Source organism: Homalodisca vitripennis, chromosome X (genome assembly GCF_021130785.1).
Source record: "Homalodisca vitripennis isolate AUS2020 chromosome X, UT_GWSS_2.1, whole genome shotgun sequence".
NCBI classification, from domain to species: domain Eukaryota; kingdom Metazoa; phylum Arthropoda; class Insecta; order Hemiptera; family Cicadellidae; genus Homalodisca; species Homalodisca vitripennis.
In genome coordinates, this window is record NC_060215.1 from 139,105,305 (window position 1) to 139,123,223 (window position 17,919).

General features: G+C 37.8%; 1 protein-coding gene across 2 annotated transcripts in view; it reads right to left on the reverse strand.

The window, feature by feature from the left end:
- Window positions 1-17,919, reverse strand: part of LOC124369909 (nascent polypeptide-associated complex subunit alpha, muscle-specific form-like) — a 183,801-nt gene that overhangs the window by 119,236 nt on the left and 46,646 nt on the right. Inside the window, exon 1 of one of the 2 annotated variants that reach the window (XM_046828081.1) lies at window positions 1,223-1,353. The exons of the other annotated variant lie outside the window; for it this stretch is intronic. The gene's annotated coding sequence lies outside the window, so the exon portion shown is untranslated. Of the gene's footprint in view, window positions 1-1,222; window positions 1,354-17,919 lie in introns of those variants that run through there. 2 annotated transcript variants of the gene reach the window in all.

The window sequence follows — 17,919 nt, forward strand, 5'->3', positions numbered from 1 at the left end:
AACTATTCTGTTCGAACATTGCAATAACAGACAGTAAAACAACACAAAAACATAACGACAACATTACATAATCGTTTAAATCTAAGACGAGTACTTTTTTATTGTAAAAGGTTTTAATCCGATTAATGATTTGTTGGGCAAACCCAAAACTGCCCAATGGGAAATTAATTCAGGAAATTCTTAGAAGACCTGACTAAAACTTTACCACTTTGTGATCGATTAAAACAATGAACTTTAAATATGTTATATTATAATTCCGGGGCACTGTTTAAAAACTACGGTTTTTACACAGTAAACCATGGCGGACGGTTAAAAGTTTAAATTTTCCTGAATTTTGTTACTATTGAATTAATACAAACAAAATTTGGGAAATCTGTACTAAACTACTTTAGTTATTTTTAAACTATTTTGTTCATTTGGGGATTTTCCAAAATGGAGTAGATAATTTACGATTTTGGATTAGAAATCCCATTTTTGACAATTCATTCAAAAATAATTAAAATCAGATTTTGAAGCTTGTTCCAACAAACGTTCTCTTTCCCTAGTAAAATAATTGTAAATGATGTTGTTTTACTATTTTGATTTCACAATTTAATGAAGTTCATTGATATTATAAAACTAAATATACATTTCATACAGCGATCATTTCAAAAAAATGTGTATTAAAATTTAAACAGAAACTTCCGATAACAAAATAAGAGGCTTGGGGTTATGGTTCTGAGAGGATCTGAATATGTTTATTATTTAAGACAAAATACCTCCCTCAAAAGGCAAAAGAGTAACACAAACGATAAGTGTACTAAAAATTTCTTATAAATTTAAATTACTTTCACTGTTAAAAGTTTAAGGATGGTTACTTTTACTATATTGGAAATTAGATTGTAATGCGAATTAAAGTATAAACCACGAAGAAATTGTACTGTACTATTATTTCAACACTTTATATAATCCTTCGAAATCCATTTAATTAATTATATTAATCCAAAAGTGAGTTTGCTTGATAAAAATAAACTGCTTAATGTATTTTTCTATCCGATTTCCAACATACAAATTTAAATATTAATATTTTGCCATTAAGATCCAGAAACTCAAAGAGAAACAAGTAAAACAAAATATATGCTTAGATCGAAAACAAACTTGAAATTGCGTCAGAACAAGTTTAATTTTATATAGAATTATTAAACTGTAAAATTAAGAGAAAATAAAATATTTATTACCGTACCTGAATTTTTTTCACTAAAATGGAGGCGTATCACTATTTTATAATATGTTTATAGCCTTTGGAAACATACACACAAAAAAGGTAAAGCACACGCGTCACTATACTATTCGCCTCGCGACAGACGGAAGACTGAAGGTAAGGAAAGGATTGACTGAACATGCCAGCTGACGGTTAAAGCGGAGATTTCCCACCCGCCGCGACACCGTCACACAATCACATAACCTCAAAATTTGCAAGTTCACTTTGCAGTCGCGGCGCGCGTTCGAAGTCACTGCTCGACTAAACAGCTGATTGCTATTTTGCGAAGAGAGACCAAAGGAGAAAGCCTTCCTTACGCCTAACTGAATAAGGTTAACGACCTTGAAACTCTATTTATAACGTTTACTGACCATTGATCTATGATTAGGTCGACACAATCTGGTTATGGATCTCCGATGACCAGTCTATTAATACTAATAGTAAGAAGACTTGCTTTCAAAAGCTAGAAATTCTATTGTAAGCTATGTTGAGTATCGCATGTCAATGTCAGCCAAATTCCGGACCTTATGTCATGCGTATACAAAGTTGTACTGAGTTTACAAATTATTTGAGTTGTAAGTCTTAATTGTTAACGCATGACATCAAGTCAGGAATTTTGTTCTTTTTACACCAATCTTACTAGTAGTTACCCTAGCGACCTCCTATGAACTCGTCAACTGGTAATACATTCGCTACCAGATAGCGATTGTTTTTGATTTTGTGTTGTTTGATAAATTTAGCGAGCATTATGATCTCAACAACTCAAAACATATTGATGGTTGTCTATAACGGCAGAACATGGGCGCCTTCAGAATATAATCTTTTTTTAAGGAGAGGCCGATTATCTTTTAAACCTTATTTCATCATGGGACATTAGCCTGGACGAGGGACTCGACAAGAACTCAAACAGAATAAGGAGAGTCGATACAGTACAAGGTCGATGGTACTGATCTGTTCTGAGATACAGACAGGATTTAAACCCACGCTATCTCTAACTCAGACCCGATGTCCGACGTCTAAGACCTTGCCGTCATCGGCTTTCCCATATACAGGAATACAGGGTAATGTCCTGCAAATGAAAGGATTAACGGGGTAAGGGGGAGGAGACTAAGGTGGAGGAACGGATGGGTATGAAAAGTTCTGTTATCCATATCCCCGCTTATAAATTACCCTACTCATAAACGAGGGAAAGGTGGAAGAACTGCCTGAACATGCATGATACCAGGTTTGTCGCCTTACCACAGATATAAGACCCGTTAGTGATAAAATTCTTACTCTTAGTGATATAAAGACTTCAGTCTCTTGAATGGCGAAGTTTCGCATTAGGCAATCGTGAATGGCTTCAACACAATTTGATCACTTTATACTTTTGCACACGGCCGGTTGTTTGGTCGCCTTTGCGATCTCAAACAACACAACACAGGCTTTCCATTTACTACCTGAATGTTAACAATAAAAAGGTCGTACGCGTTTCTCATCGATGTTGAACATCAGCTGTTCTTTTTCCACAGTCCAATCAGCGTCCGGTGGATATTAACGATAAAAAGGTCGTACGCGTTTCTCATCGATGTTGAACATCAGCTGTTCTTTTTCCACAGTCCAATCAGCATCCGATTGATATTAACGATAAAAAGGTCGTACGCGTTTCTCATCGATGTTGAACATCAGCTGTTCTTTTTCCACAGTCCAATCAGCGTCCGATTGATATTAACGATAAAAAGGTCGTACGCGTTTCTCATCGATGTTGAACATCAACTGTTCTTTTGCCACACTCTAATCAGAGTGAGATATAGCTGCATGTAGTGTGTATACATAATACCCGTGATATGTATTCTGTGCACTGTGATGGATGTTTAGCCAACATACGCTTAATAAATTATGTAAATCTGTAAGAAAATAATGAGAATACAAACATATTTCAAAATTTTCAGTAAAATGTAGAACAACAATGATTGTAAAACAAAAATGAAGAACAGCAATCACAACGTATCAAGTAATTTAGTAATAGGTACATTGTACGGAAACGTATTCACACATAAGCAGAACAAAGAAATACAAAAATATGAACCAGAAGTTTAGAAAACTACGCTTTACGTTTTAACAAAATTTTCCAACGGCCAAACTATTACAAACAATACGCGCAAAACAAACAAGAGTTTCCATTGTTTGACGCCTGAATAGAAAAAAGCTGTGCCATGGATATTCATGAGACCTGCTTTATTGTTATTCACGGAAATAGGAACTATTCTAGTCCAGCAGCTGAGAGCCAATTTGCATTTTATAAGCACACAGCTTTATTTATACAAGGAATTAAAGTTTTTAAATATATATATAAAACATAAAAACAACTGCATAAAGGCACCGTGGAACGACCTTGAGATACAAGTCATGGTTATTTATCGTAGTCACTTTATGGGCTTTAAAATGTCATCATTAGTAACAACCGTTCGTTTGAGTATGGCAGCTAGTGATTACATCGTTTATCTATCTCAAGTGGTGAAACTGCAGGTTTAGCTAGTAGATTGGTGCTTTAAAACATTACACTTTCTGGGTATAGAAGTTATCCATAAATGCTTCAACTGAATAGTTGATTTAAGAAGACTAAAAGCTACAAGGGCGCATTATGAAGCATGAGTAGACGTTATGCTCTGCCCATTGTACGTTTATGGACGTTACAGCATTTTGCTACATCAGCGCATTTTACATCCGTTATAACAGCGATAAAAGTTGCATAAAATTCTTGCGGCCCCTTTCATGGCCCGGGGCTACAATTAGTAACTCGACCCCCCGCACTTTTCACCATTGTTTGGTTAGAATCATCTATTCTCTAGGCGTAGGTAATTCCTTAACAGCAGATCATACATGTCACCTGAACTTAGAGCTGTACATTCAAATACTCATAGTGCCAGTTTTCTGAAAATGTAAACTTTGATCTCACGTAACACAAGTTATCACAATATACTTTTAATATATCTAAAATACAAACTTTAAATTTAATAGTTCGCTTTTGCTTCTGTGTTTTATCTTTGTTTGAAGTTAATTTTTGACGATGGAAGGATTCTGAAGGAAACAGGATTTTCCGGACATTTGCCATCGTTCAGTGAAACAAAAAATCAGTAACACTACGTTTCGAGATTTGCAATCTGATCTCTTCTTCAGGTAAATAACTAACTTAATACATACTTAAAAACTAGGCTAAAACAAACAAATCATACCAAAGCGTTGTGGCACGCCTAAGTCAGGAATCACAATCGCCATGTTGTGTGTCAACTTCACTAACTCTAAAATATGCACTTAATATAAAAAAAAACTATACACAACACTAATCATTAAAACTGAACTACAGAATGTATTTGGTTAGTTATGTACCTGAAGAAGAGATCAGATTGCAGATCTCGAAACGTAGTGTTACTGATTTGTTGTTTCACTGAACGATGGCAAGTGTTTTATCTGTTAGCACCAGCTGTAATATAACTCCAACTTTCCTTATAGTGTAGACATAGACTACATCCAAATTAGTATGGAGGTACCAAACTGTTAATCTTTTTGTAGTATTTTTACGGCAACCAATAACTTTCTTCTTCTTGTTTGGTGGTCATAACATTTAATACAAATATTTAAAGATTACCGTTCTTTTGCAACCAACAATGGCAAGTTACAATGGTTTAAGTGGCAACATGAATCACGGATGAACATAAACACACAGCATACGCATGCTAGACAAAGAATGATAGAATATACCACGAAGATGTTTTTAATTCGAAGTTTTAATCCGTTTTCCAGATTTTTGCCCCAATTTTCTTGAACACCCTGTATACACCATTGAACAGTAAGAGGTTACTGATTGGCGAAGACGCGATTATAGCAAATGTAGAATTCTAAGAAATGCGCCTAAAATGCACAGACGCCGCTTGCACTTCTATGAAAGCACTGGCCAGCAACAGCGCTATTGAGGTGTCCATGGAAAGTGACAGTCCTTGGCAACACGGACAGTCAGGACTAGGAAACGTGAATGGCAACAATTGAGCCAGAGCTTCACGCAGGACACGTACCATCTGTTACCCTGGGAGCTCTCTTCTTATCGCAGGTTACAACGACACAACTGTTTGTATGCATACTAAGCAATCTGACTTTCTTCCCAGGAATCGAGTAGGCCTCCACTTCTTCCTGCTTGCCGAACAGTGGCATCATTCCCATGTTTAGTAACCACGCCGAGGGCAGGAAGTAAACAGATTTATTGAATTTTTATAGTAGGGCCTAATTCTTTTTGGTTTTGATGAGCAACTCTAGAATTCATGGTGCATCATGGCTGCGGCTTTATCCAGGGATGACTATGGTACAAACAGTTCAACATAAATGAACACCGTTGCCAATGACGTAGTGTAGCGGGTACAACGTTTATCGCAAGACAACCGGATCAAGCAACGTCGAGCGTGGCTGCTGCTTGGATGGGTGATCGCTGAGCGATCCTGTCCTTGCAAGCAGCCCGCCTGCCTAGCTATTAGTGGTGATGGTTCGGAAGTCACCTTTAAGCCGTTGGTCCCCAGGTTTAGTGTTAGAGAGGGCTTTTTGTCCTAACTTCGCCTGGGAAAATAAAATATCTTTACTCTACTTTACTTTACCGTTGTCTAAGTACCGTACACAAGTATAAGTATAGGTAAAAGACCCATCCTTGATATTCATGCTGTGAATTGAATACCCTGTGTTGAGTGGTCTTTACACCACGACGGTGATGATTAATCGAAGTAACCTATCACTGACCTCCCAGGAGGGTTCACTTCAGGCTGCCAGTGGCCTCTAAACTGGATACAGTAACCAGCGATGTATCACTTCAATCTGGGCAACCACATTGATGCCCAGGGCGACACTTCACTAACAGAAAATTTCGAGATAATGCGGTAAAAAGAGCTGGACGATAGGTCCAGGTAATGCGGAGGGGGACTACTAGAGTGGGTGGAGCTTCCTTGATATTGAAGGTTTTTAAAACCTAAACATCAGGGAATATAACTTCCCCTTCCCGCTTTAACTGGATGAGGCTGAAACAGCCTTCCCTTCTTCAAAGGTGGTGTGACCGAAATAGTGTCCATTATCAAGGAACTCAAGGGATCTCGTAAGGTAGCGAACCCTACCACCAACCTTAACCACCCTGAACATCCTGTCACTCCGAAAGCAACGCTAAGGTCCTTTCAGGACAAAAGTTAATGTCTGGTTTCCTCATATTTTTGTACTAAGTAAACAACAAAACCTATCATAGAGGATGGTCCTATCCCTGAACCTTAATACATAACGTTCACCTCAATAATATTGTTTCTCTGCAGTTCAAAATCATGTGTAACTGTCTAATTACTTCTTGAACCATTGAACTTATCCAGCAGCTCAAGAGGTTCAAGGCTTGAATTCTTCGTGAAAACTGAATGAACTTTACTAAGAAGAACAAGTACACCCAGAAATGCTGGGACCGCACGGAGTTAGGATCCAGTACTATACTACCTAAAGAGTTTTTTCTTCTCTGAAATCTATCGTTTCCGGTTCTCTTATGGTCACATATATGGGCGTACCCAGAATCAAAATTGGGAAAGGGGAGAAGCCTTGGTCGTTCAGATTGTAGCAATATAGATCGGAAAATCGGAAAAGGTGATTAAGTCCAAATTGTTAAAAATAGCATATCTAATTATAAAAACCCTCTTTTAGTTATTACAATTATTTGCTGGTAATAAAAATTTAGATTTTCGTTCTAATTAAATGTCTTGCCTTCTGGAGGGAGGAGCCCCAAAGCCCCTTACACTTATTTTTCCATGTAGGTTGTCCGTAATGCCGGACAAACACAACCGGTGGACTGAATATTAATGAAACAAGATTGAATACACTGTGACACTCTGTTCTCAATAGAAAATATACAAAACAAGAATAAGACATAGCTTACCTCTTGAATCTGCAGTTTGATTTTTTTGTGGAAGCGAGGATATTTGGAGAACTTCCACGTGAATGAGTTCTTGAGGACAGTGAGACCAGTTGAGGAGCTCATCGTGTGAATAGGATACCATGAAAGTGTATTCACTATCGACAGTTGCAGTGTCGATATACGAGATGAATTAGAACTTTTTATAGGTCCATTATGGAAGAGAAAATCTATGGTGACTTAGCTGAATACAAAAATAAATTTGTATCCATCGACATAAAGAAGCAAAACAATTATTAAACATCAACTCAAAACCGTATACCAATTAAAAAGGCCATGTTTTATTTGGAATAGTAAATGGCCACATATTTTAAGGTAATAAAATTATTTATTATATAGATATAATACAATATATATATCGAATCGATCAACAATTACATTAGTAAGGAAAATATTTACTATTATTTTATTCCTAGTGTTTACGTATAAATAATGTTTTGCTAGATTCTCATTATCCACTAAAGAAAATTTAAGTTTCGTTTTCGATCCCAAGCTTAACAACAAAGTATATAATTCCAATTAAATAGGTCGAGGAGATTGTGAGAAAATTTCACATAACACACTTTTCATGTAGTATTTTACAAACTACTCACTTATGAAACTAAGGTACCTAATCCAGTACATATATCTACGGTAACTGTGTTTTAAGCAAGTAAGACGAATAATAAACAAGGAAGTACTGAAAATTTTATATGGAGTTCGACCCGCGTGAAAATTTGTCATGGCTTCATCAGTGGAATATAGAGTTGCCAAATTCCATCCCTACACCGTTCATCGGTAAGCGGGATCCTATATAACACTCCTAAGTCATCCGAGTGGTAAGTGTGGACTTAAAAATACATATAAATATCCTTACTCAATACATTAAACTTATCCCATAATACACTACAACCAGCCACAATACAACATAGCTATCCCGCAATCCATCATAATCATCATGCAATACACAACCGCCATCCTACATGTCTCAAGTCTCTCCACAATACAGCACTGTCATCCTGCAATACGCTATATCCATCCCACAGTTCACCACATCCTTACTGCAATACAATTCAACAAATACACCATACTCTTCAGTCACTAAGCAATACACCGTTGGCATCCTACAAGACCCCATTACAAACTCCACGTTATAAGTATGTGGAATACTGAACTATTCAACATTCCCATATTTCCATATTATTAGTGCAAATATTATTTTCACTAATATTTCACTCGACAATAAGTTTAGATAAATTGACAGAGATTGATGTTATTAATAAAGACTTGACTGCATTGCGACAGGTTTGGATACACGTCAGAGTTCTATAGGTGCTAGCATTTCCCCGAGTCCCGAGTCGAGGGAATTAGGAGAGGGAAAGGGTCAGCGACGGTGAATGGTTATGATTACCCAATGATCAACAGTAAAAGGTAAGTTTTAGTCTAACAAATTACACAGAGTATAAACTGCTCAGTTCCTATCGCGGAGCCGTAACGAACGACTGACTCCATAAACGTTTCGTTTATGGGAGTCAGTTGAAACGTAATTTAACCTTTTGCTACCTCGAAAGTGGAACACTAAAATGTGCGTTTATTGACAATAAACCGAATAGCTTCTCCACGTCATCCGAGTCCATAAAACCGACGCTCTTTTCCAGTCTCGCGACTGGACATAATAGCAGGAAAGTGGTCTGGTTTTTGCGGATTTCCTGCAATTAATAGAGGCCAAAGAGGTGTAAAAAGAGTTGGCTTCCTTTTAATAAACCCATTGTGACACTGTTGGTGTAGGCTTTTCACACTATTTTTGACGTTACCTAGTAAGCTTTTCAAATTTTCCTAAGTACTTCTTATAGCTCATGTCTTCCTGGAATAAATTAATAAATATATAACAGATAATTCATTATTATTAGATAATATATAGATTTATTCAAGGTGAACTACACAGATCATACGAATGTACTGTGGTACACCATAGGAATTATGTCTCGTCGACAAACAATGAATTGGAACGTGTTCAAGATGCCACAGAACAACTACAGAAAACTGACGCTCTACTTGTTTCACTGTAGCTTGTGTACTATGTTATTTTCCACTTGAGGAAGAGTTTGATAGCAGGTATCGAAACGCTGCGCTTCTTATTTTGTGACTCGTAACGATGTCCGTTACAGAATGTCTCCCTCTCTAAAACCCGTCCACAAAACGGGTTTACACAAACAACTTGAACTGTAATGAATGATAAGCACAAATGTTTAACCCTTAAATCTGGATTTAAGAACCTAACAAAATTTAAACATCTTCACGATGTAATTTCTCCTCTAACACCACTAGAGACACTTTTCCAGAGTATGCAAAAACAGAAACTTGTGTCTGCCGCAATCCTGACACGAAATGTTCCAGAATAAACATACCTGTAGTTAGAAGCTTTGAATTGCTACACTATAGGTTTTTATGTTATTTTATTGAAGTGAATGAATACTATCAAAATGTTAGCAGGATCTTGTTTTATAACGGGTTTTCCCAAGTTAAGCACAACACAGATTTAGTATACAGTACTTTTCCCGCGGATATATTTGTCTATACAGGGTCTTTAAACTGATGTCTTTCATTTTATTTCCATTAATTTTTATCGTCGAGTTTCTCATTCATATGTCGTTGGCCAGAGAGACCGATGTGAATAGAAAGTCACGACAAGGACCGGTACAGGTAGAGAGGTAAAGGTTAGGTTAGTTAACCTTGACCGTGAATGCGCTTGCGCCGTGCGTTGCCGCCACTCTCTCGGCAGGTGTCGGGTCGACTCGGCAATGATCGGGGCGACCCGCAGAGCCGCGCACGCGTGCAGCCACTCCCCTGCATGTCCCCGTCAATACAAACCCACGTGGAACAGATAAAAAGGAGATTTCCCTTGGAAAGTCGGGCCTTACATAATGTCAAACTGGTTTCCAAGGGCGAAGATTATGCAGCAGATTATAACCGACCGTACAAAGGAGGGTGCGTGGTGCGTCCTCCTTCGTACATTGGAATATAATTGTTAGTACATTTACTAGGAGTTGATTTGAATACGACTGCAGTAAAACATGCAGAACGTTTAACACACATAAATTAATGAAGGGAGGCTAATTAAAACAGAAACATCGGTAAAACACTTTCGGATTCTACTTATAATATGCAGCACAACTTTATTTATATCTGTTTGTTCCATATTTATAATTAAAATCTACTATTCCTGATAATTTTAAAGTGCATAAATATATCTTTGCAAGGCTGTTTTTATTCTTAATATTTTATAAAACGAAAATTATATACCGATACAACAAGAAAATGGAATAAAGCTCATTTTGTGTCATAGTGGCCACTTAAAACATTATGATGTCAAATAAACCAAAAATGACAAACTATAAAAAATACCAAAAAATAATATAATATTATATTACTATTTTTGTTAGTAAAGAAATGCAATGGTTATTATTGATGTAACCATATAGACATTGATTTATAAAACTGTGAGGAATATACATTTATTGATTACATGGTTGTATGATACCAGTAAGAAAGTTTTGTTTTAGTTGACTGATTTGTCATATAAGCAGACATCCTGCGATAAAGGAGCCATACTAATTGCTGATTGGTTGAGCTTCTTCCAATCACGATATAACTTCGCTCACTCCACTCATCTTTGTAAGTGGCTGTACATTACTGACTCTGTCAGTATTGGTTTAACATCTGTAAAGGGACAGATTAACATCTGGGGAGTTTGTAAAAATTGTTATTTCTAATATGGATGATTTGGCCGTGATTGGATTAGCTGCTCCGTTTTAATAAAAGCTAGTCTACAGTTTAAGAGTAGAATTTTTTCAAGGTCCAAAAAAAATTATGGCCTTAAGGTGGAATTAGCCCAAACCGACGAAGAGCTTAAAGTACAAAGTCGAATCTTTCTAAGTACACTGCATCCCTGTCGTAATGAACGAGCTTGATGCGCAGCCTTTCGGTGGGGAACTATTAAAACTAAAATTGTGTCACCTGGACTAGAATGGGATGACGCAATTCAATTAACTCGCGCCAGGCCGTTGCGAGACGACACCGACACAGAGGTAGACATTTTGCGACCGTTATGTCTACATTCTCCACCTCTTGGGAAACTCGCTCACATGCTTCCGTGTTCATAGATAACAGCTTCGCCACCAAAATACTGATCCTTTTTGCTTCTATAGACTTGTGCAAGAGAAATTTATGGGGATGGAAAGAGCCAGATTAAATAACACACTAAATTCACTCTTAATTAACCCATAAATTTATAATTTGGTCACTGAACTTCATACGGCTTGAACACTTTAATTTACCTGTAATTGAATTTACTAATAATAATAATGAGGCAAGACAACGCATGTTTTTGTTACGGCGCAGTTCTCAATGGGATAAGACGTTCTTTTGTGAGTAATGTTTTGTTTGTCTCACTGATGAATAAATGGATTGATTGTATTGTGATTGACTACTGCTTATTGTTCTACATGCTTACAGCACATAACGTTGTACTAAGTGTATGTAGACCATTAAAGGTAATCTGACACGCATCGTAAGTACCTTCTAACAAGCTTCCAGTTTTCGTTTCTTGGACCATTCCTACCCACCCTAGGCTGCCACCTCTCTTCCTGCACCCCTATCTCCCAGTCTGAGCCTCAGCCTTCCTATATCCTTCTTTGTACTCCACACTTCTTAGTTCCCAGTCAGAATTCCAACCCTCCCAGCTCCCTTCGAGTACCCAAGACTTACTAGTTTCCAGTCTGAACCTCAACTTTCCTAAATCACTGCTTGACCCTAAAATTCCTATCTCCCAGCCTGAACCTCAGCCTTCCTATCTCCTTCTTTGTACTCCACGCTTCTTAGTTCCCAATCAGAATCCCGAACTTCCCTGCTCCCTTCTAGTACCCAAGACTTACTAGTTCCCAGTCTGAACCTCGACTTTCCAAATCCCTGCCTGACTCCAAAATTCCTAGCTATCAGCCTGAATCTCAGCCTTCTCATTTCCTTGCTTATCCATGAAGACAACAGACGAATATTACCTGTTGTACATATTGATCGCTTTACTTAGCGTACAAGTAAGTAGATGAATGCACTGGGTAATAGTACCGTCCTCAGCTACTAACACTTACTATACACGATTGTACGTTGTCTTTTTAGTACAATGATAGACTACCAGAGCTAAACGTTTACTGCCACATAAAAACGCTGTTTCCCGCTCCGTATTCAAATAGAATATTCCCATAACAAAAGGTGTCACACACAAAATGCATCCGTTCTATTCATCAGTAATTTTTAACCATTCACACCTGAAGTGATGAGTTGTAACTAATCCTTTGGTAGGATAAATGTGAATTTCTCTATCCTGGTCTTGCTCACGCTGGTGCAGCTCGGTCGATTAATGAAAAGAAAGTAGACGCGATTGTAGTATGTGAAACCGCATATCGATGGCAGTGATAGCATCGAGAAGTAAACACATAGCTGCTGTTGCAACCCCGCCCATGACCGCATATGAGGGCATTTATGGCATTTCCCGGCGGATCCGGTGAAAGCCCGGACTTCCTGCCACTACACGTCGACATCTTGCATGCGGTCTATCGCGTATCTGGTTCTGATCGGGGAGATAATCGCGACCGACCAGTGGCGCACTTAGAAATTATTTTCGGGAAAGGGAAATAGTCTGAGGAACGAAGAGAGTACAGCTTGGAGGTAGAACTATAGTGAAAGAATGAAATTATGTGTTGTAAATTTCAAAAAGTGGAAGTGTTGGGGGAGGGAATGAATAAAGATCCTCCCCTGTGGGTTGGCGTTCCGCAAGGTTGCTGCATTCGTCTAGTGATGGTCTGCTGGACCACTCTGTCAAGCCTAGAACCCAGCGACTGACAAATTTCCGTGACATGGTAAGTTGAGCGACAAAGAACTTTAATCAGAAAAAACATGTCATATGAATCAGTGGTTTCCAGAATATTCTTTTGGAGATTTATATTTTATCACGAGATTTTATTTTTTTTTTTTTAATTCTGAATACAACGTTAAATCTTATCAATTAGTCACAAACCTAAATCGACCTTTCAGCATAATGTCAACAACAGTGCAACTGGTCAGGAAACGTCTGATAGACAAGGAGTTGTAAAACGTAGTGTAAGTGAGGTCTGAGGTCTGTACTGGTCCACTTCTCAACAACTGAGGACGATAATTGAGGAGAATTTATTAGCTTAAGTATGCGTTCCAAATTCTGGTGTATCTCTTACTCACACTCTAATACTTATTCTGGTTTACCAAATTTTAAATTTCGAAAAACAGTAGATGATACTATGAATGAACCAGTAAACTAGCGTATTAAAATACTTTTAAGGAACTGAAGACCCTTGAAGAAATTGCAAATAATTTAAGACGATAGTTTGCAGTAACAAACCTTTTCCAATGTTTTTATTTTTGGGACAAAAGAGGCCTTTAGGAATCGAAGGTTTCATCGTCAGGTAACTCCACAAATAAATATTTACATAATGTTTATTACAAATAGTATTAAAATACCATATGGTGGAAATAAAAAGATTTGTGAATATTTCAGACAGAATGAAATGTTATTCAGCACTAAAGTTTAAATTTGTAATTAATTGAGAAAAATTAGAATGAGAGTATAAAAAAAGGAAAAAAAAATAAATTGAAATTTTCAGGTTTGTCCCAAAAATAAAGAATACCCTGGAAAGGAATTTTTATTACTACTGTAACTACAACGAATTTTAGAGAATGTTGTTTTCCTTTTGGACAGACTACCATTTACAGAATGTAAAGACCCTTGGCGATTTGTTAAGTAATCATGCATAACACTGTTGCTTATTTACGAAGCGCGTACATTAACTTGTTTGCTTGGAAACGACGTAGCAAGTAATGCCTGTGATACGCTATAAGGAGAACTAACGCTAAAAAGCATAATTTAATTTAATATTATCGTTCGCAAGTTCATAATCTGCCCTGTATTGATTGAAATTTAGATAGAACTGAGATCTTTTTCGATACGGATTAATGTATTGCACGTTAGAAATACAGGGGAAGTGTCATCATCCAAATAATGGGAAAAGCCAAATATTGTCAACGGGGATACGATTGAGTGTGAGTCTTGTTTGTGCAATTTTCAGATTCATTGTGCCGGATTCCGCGTGATTGAATGTTATAAAACTGTTAAACCAATCGGATTGAATCGAATATGACTTGATTGAATGTTGTAAAATTGTTAAATTTGTCACATTGATTGAATAAAAAAGTTTAATACAAGTTTTATCTGTTTGAATATTTTATCAAACTGTTAAACTTGTGGCATCGATTTAATGACATAGTTGATTGTTGTAAAATCTCTACATTAGTTGAATATGTTGTCACGTTGTTAAATTGCAAAGATTGATTATCGGCCGCTTTATTGGTTATTCAATACCATCGTCGATTGGGTTTGGTGCGATCAGAGCCAGTAACCTGTTATAACTTTGAACAAAGACCTAAGTACAAGGAATGGAAAAGAAATTATAGATGCAAAATGGACGTAAAGACGTTTCTGTGACATATATTAATGAGGCACCATTAACTCAAGCTAAACTTAAAGCACATGAAAATAATTTTCTAATTATGAACTTTTGGCAAAAAAGAACGCATACTACAAAAAAATTGTTTTAACCAGTCCGTAAGTACAAAACAAAACTTAAAATTTTACGAGATCAAAATAAATAAAGTAGATTAATTAGTCTATCTCGGTTATCTTAGGTTCTGCATGGTCGTATCGTGTGTTTTACTTGAACAGTCTTGACTCAAAAATAGCTCAAGTTACAAAGTCGTAATTTTGATTTACTGTTCCTTATTACCACCTAAATTAGCGTTAGATATTAAAAAATATGTACTTAATTCGTGTATAATAGTAGCCAGTTGTATGTAAATATTTAAGAAAACTAATTCAAACACCCAAAACGAGACGTTACGAAAATAGTAAATTTGATATCTAATTTGTTGTGGTCGAACAGAAAACAACTGATAAAATACATACTTCCTACGCTTGACTATTTTGAGCATATTTTTACATGAGTTATATTCAGTTTATCAATAAAAAAACACTAAATAGTTTGACATATCAGGTATTAAAGTCAGTTTTAGTAAAATGTTCCACCAAAACGTTACTGACATGTTAGTTTGTATAAACATATTGAAAATTACAACTACAATATTTTTTTATTAATACTAAGATCTAACAGTGAGACTAAAACACAAGTTCGTTTGTCTCGTGTTTCAAACAACCCCTTAAAATTTGGCACCTTAGAGGACCCCATGTATGTAAACTGTTCAGCCGAAACAAGATTACTTTCGAATTTAATCAAAGCAATAATCGGCAAAAATATGAGAATCTAGCAAAACATGAGTGAGGGTACAACACTCGCATGTGCTCTGGTTAACTGATACATGCGCTATGGGTAGAAACAGTGAGAGTATAACTGACTGAGAGACACACTATGCACCGAGGACCACTGATACACCACACACTGACACAGAACACACTGGGTACTAAACTGAGACGATTATCTACACCACTCTCTCCACAGCAGGGTCTGAGCCGGTAGCGTCTGAAGTCTCGGTATCACCAGGCGAAGCGGTGACGCGACAAACCGGCCACGGCCCCGCCAGGCCCCACCATTTCTCCACCTCTTTCACTTTCATGGGGAAACTGGATTTCGAAGAAATTTCCCCCTTCCCCGACGCGGCCGCGGGCAGATCCCCGGGGGTAGTACGACTACCCGCCACCACCGGCCACAGGACATCTCTTCTCGGGCTGACCGCACGTTAGTACAGGCCACCGCTGACACCACGTCCCCCACGCGAAGTGAGAGTCCGGCTCAGGGAAATCGTTTCGCTCGATTACAAATTAGTAGCACTCAATTGCTGCTCGCCGCCCGCTCGCCTCGTACGTTTCCGCTTTTTCCCCCATCACGCGAGTAATATTCGATTATACCCGTTGCGTGCTAATTGCACGAATTAGTGCACTCGAAAAAAGCTCGAGGTCGTCAACGTCAGTCGAGTTTGTTTTGGCGGTTTTCTTGACACCCGAGTTCTTGGTCACGGAAATGTGGAGTCGGAGAGATGCACTGCTATAGCGCTATTGTCAGTGACACTGTCTTCCGTGCTGTAATGCTTGAACAGCTGTTGCTGACCCTCAAGTGTGTTCATATGTAATGTAAGTTTTATTACATGTGTTTACACTCATCACATCATGTGTATATGGTACACTCTGTAATACATTTTAAAATAATTTTTGAAATTTTAAAAATTAAATCCACTTTTCAAGGTTCTCTAGTATATATTTATAAACATTTTGAAATTCTCAGACTATGGTACCTTATAACCCATATTTATGTTCTCAAATTTAGTGCTGAGCTAGAGCACTGCCTCAAATTTATAAACTTTACAAAGTATATTTCAACGTGTTCTAAATTTTCAGAATTGAACACACATCCAATATGACCTTTCTGGATTTAGACAGATGAGTATATATTTTACTTATTCATAATGAGGTATTTAAGTTATTGTGGAAAGAGAAGAGTTGTTGGAAACTATGGAAAGAAAGGCCAGTTAATCGGGATTGACGTTGGTTTATCCACCGAACCCAGTAACATAATTCGGGATTAGTGCATATCCACAGAAACAATGTAACGACCATGGCTCTGTTACACATAGCCGAACCGAACTCCATAACATCATTCGGGATTTTTGCACGTCCACAGAAACAATGTAACGACTATGGCTCGGTTACACACAGACGAACCGAACTCCGTAACATCATTCGGGATTGTTGCACATCTATTGAAACAATGTAACGAGCATGGTTGGGTTACACATAAGCGTACCGACCTCCGTAACATCATTCGGGATTTTTGCACATCCACAGAAACAATGTAACAACCATGGCTCTGTTACACACAGGCGAACCGAACTCCGTAACATCATTCGGGATTTTTGCACATCCATAGAAACAATGTAACGACCATGGCTCTGTTACACACAGGCGAACCGAACTCCGTAACATCATTCGGGATTTTTGCACGTCCACAGAAACAATGTAACGACTATGGCTCTGTTACACACAGACGAACCGAACTCCGTAACATCATTCGGGATTGTTGCACATCTATTGAAACAATGTAACGAGCATGGTTGGGTTACACATAAGCGTACCGACCTCCGTAACATCATTCGGGATTTTTGCACATCCACAGAAACAATGTAACAACCATGGCTCTGTTACACACAGGCGAACCGAACTCCGTAACATCATTCGGGATTTTTGCACATCCATAGAAACAATGTAACGACCATGGCTCTGTTACACACAGGCGAACCGAACTCCGTAACATCATTCGGGATTTTTGCACATCTACAGAAACAATGTAACGACCATGGCTCTGTTACACACAGGCGAACCGAACTCCGTAACATCATTCGGGATTTTTGCACATCCATAGAAACAATGTAACGACCATGGCTCTGTTACACACAGACGAACCGAACTCCGTAACATTATTCGGGATTGTTGCACATCCATAGAACAAATGTAAAGACCATGGCTCGGTTACAAAGGTGAACCGAACTCCGTAACATCATTCGGGATTTTTGCACGTCCACAGAAACAATGTAACGACTATGGCTCGGTTACACACAGACGAACCGAACTCCGTAAAATCATTCGGGATTT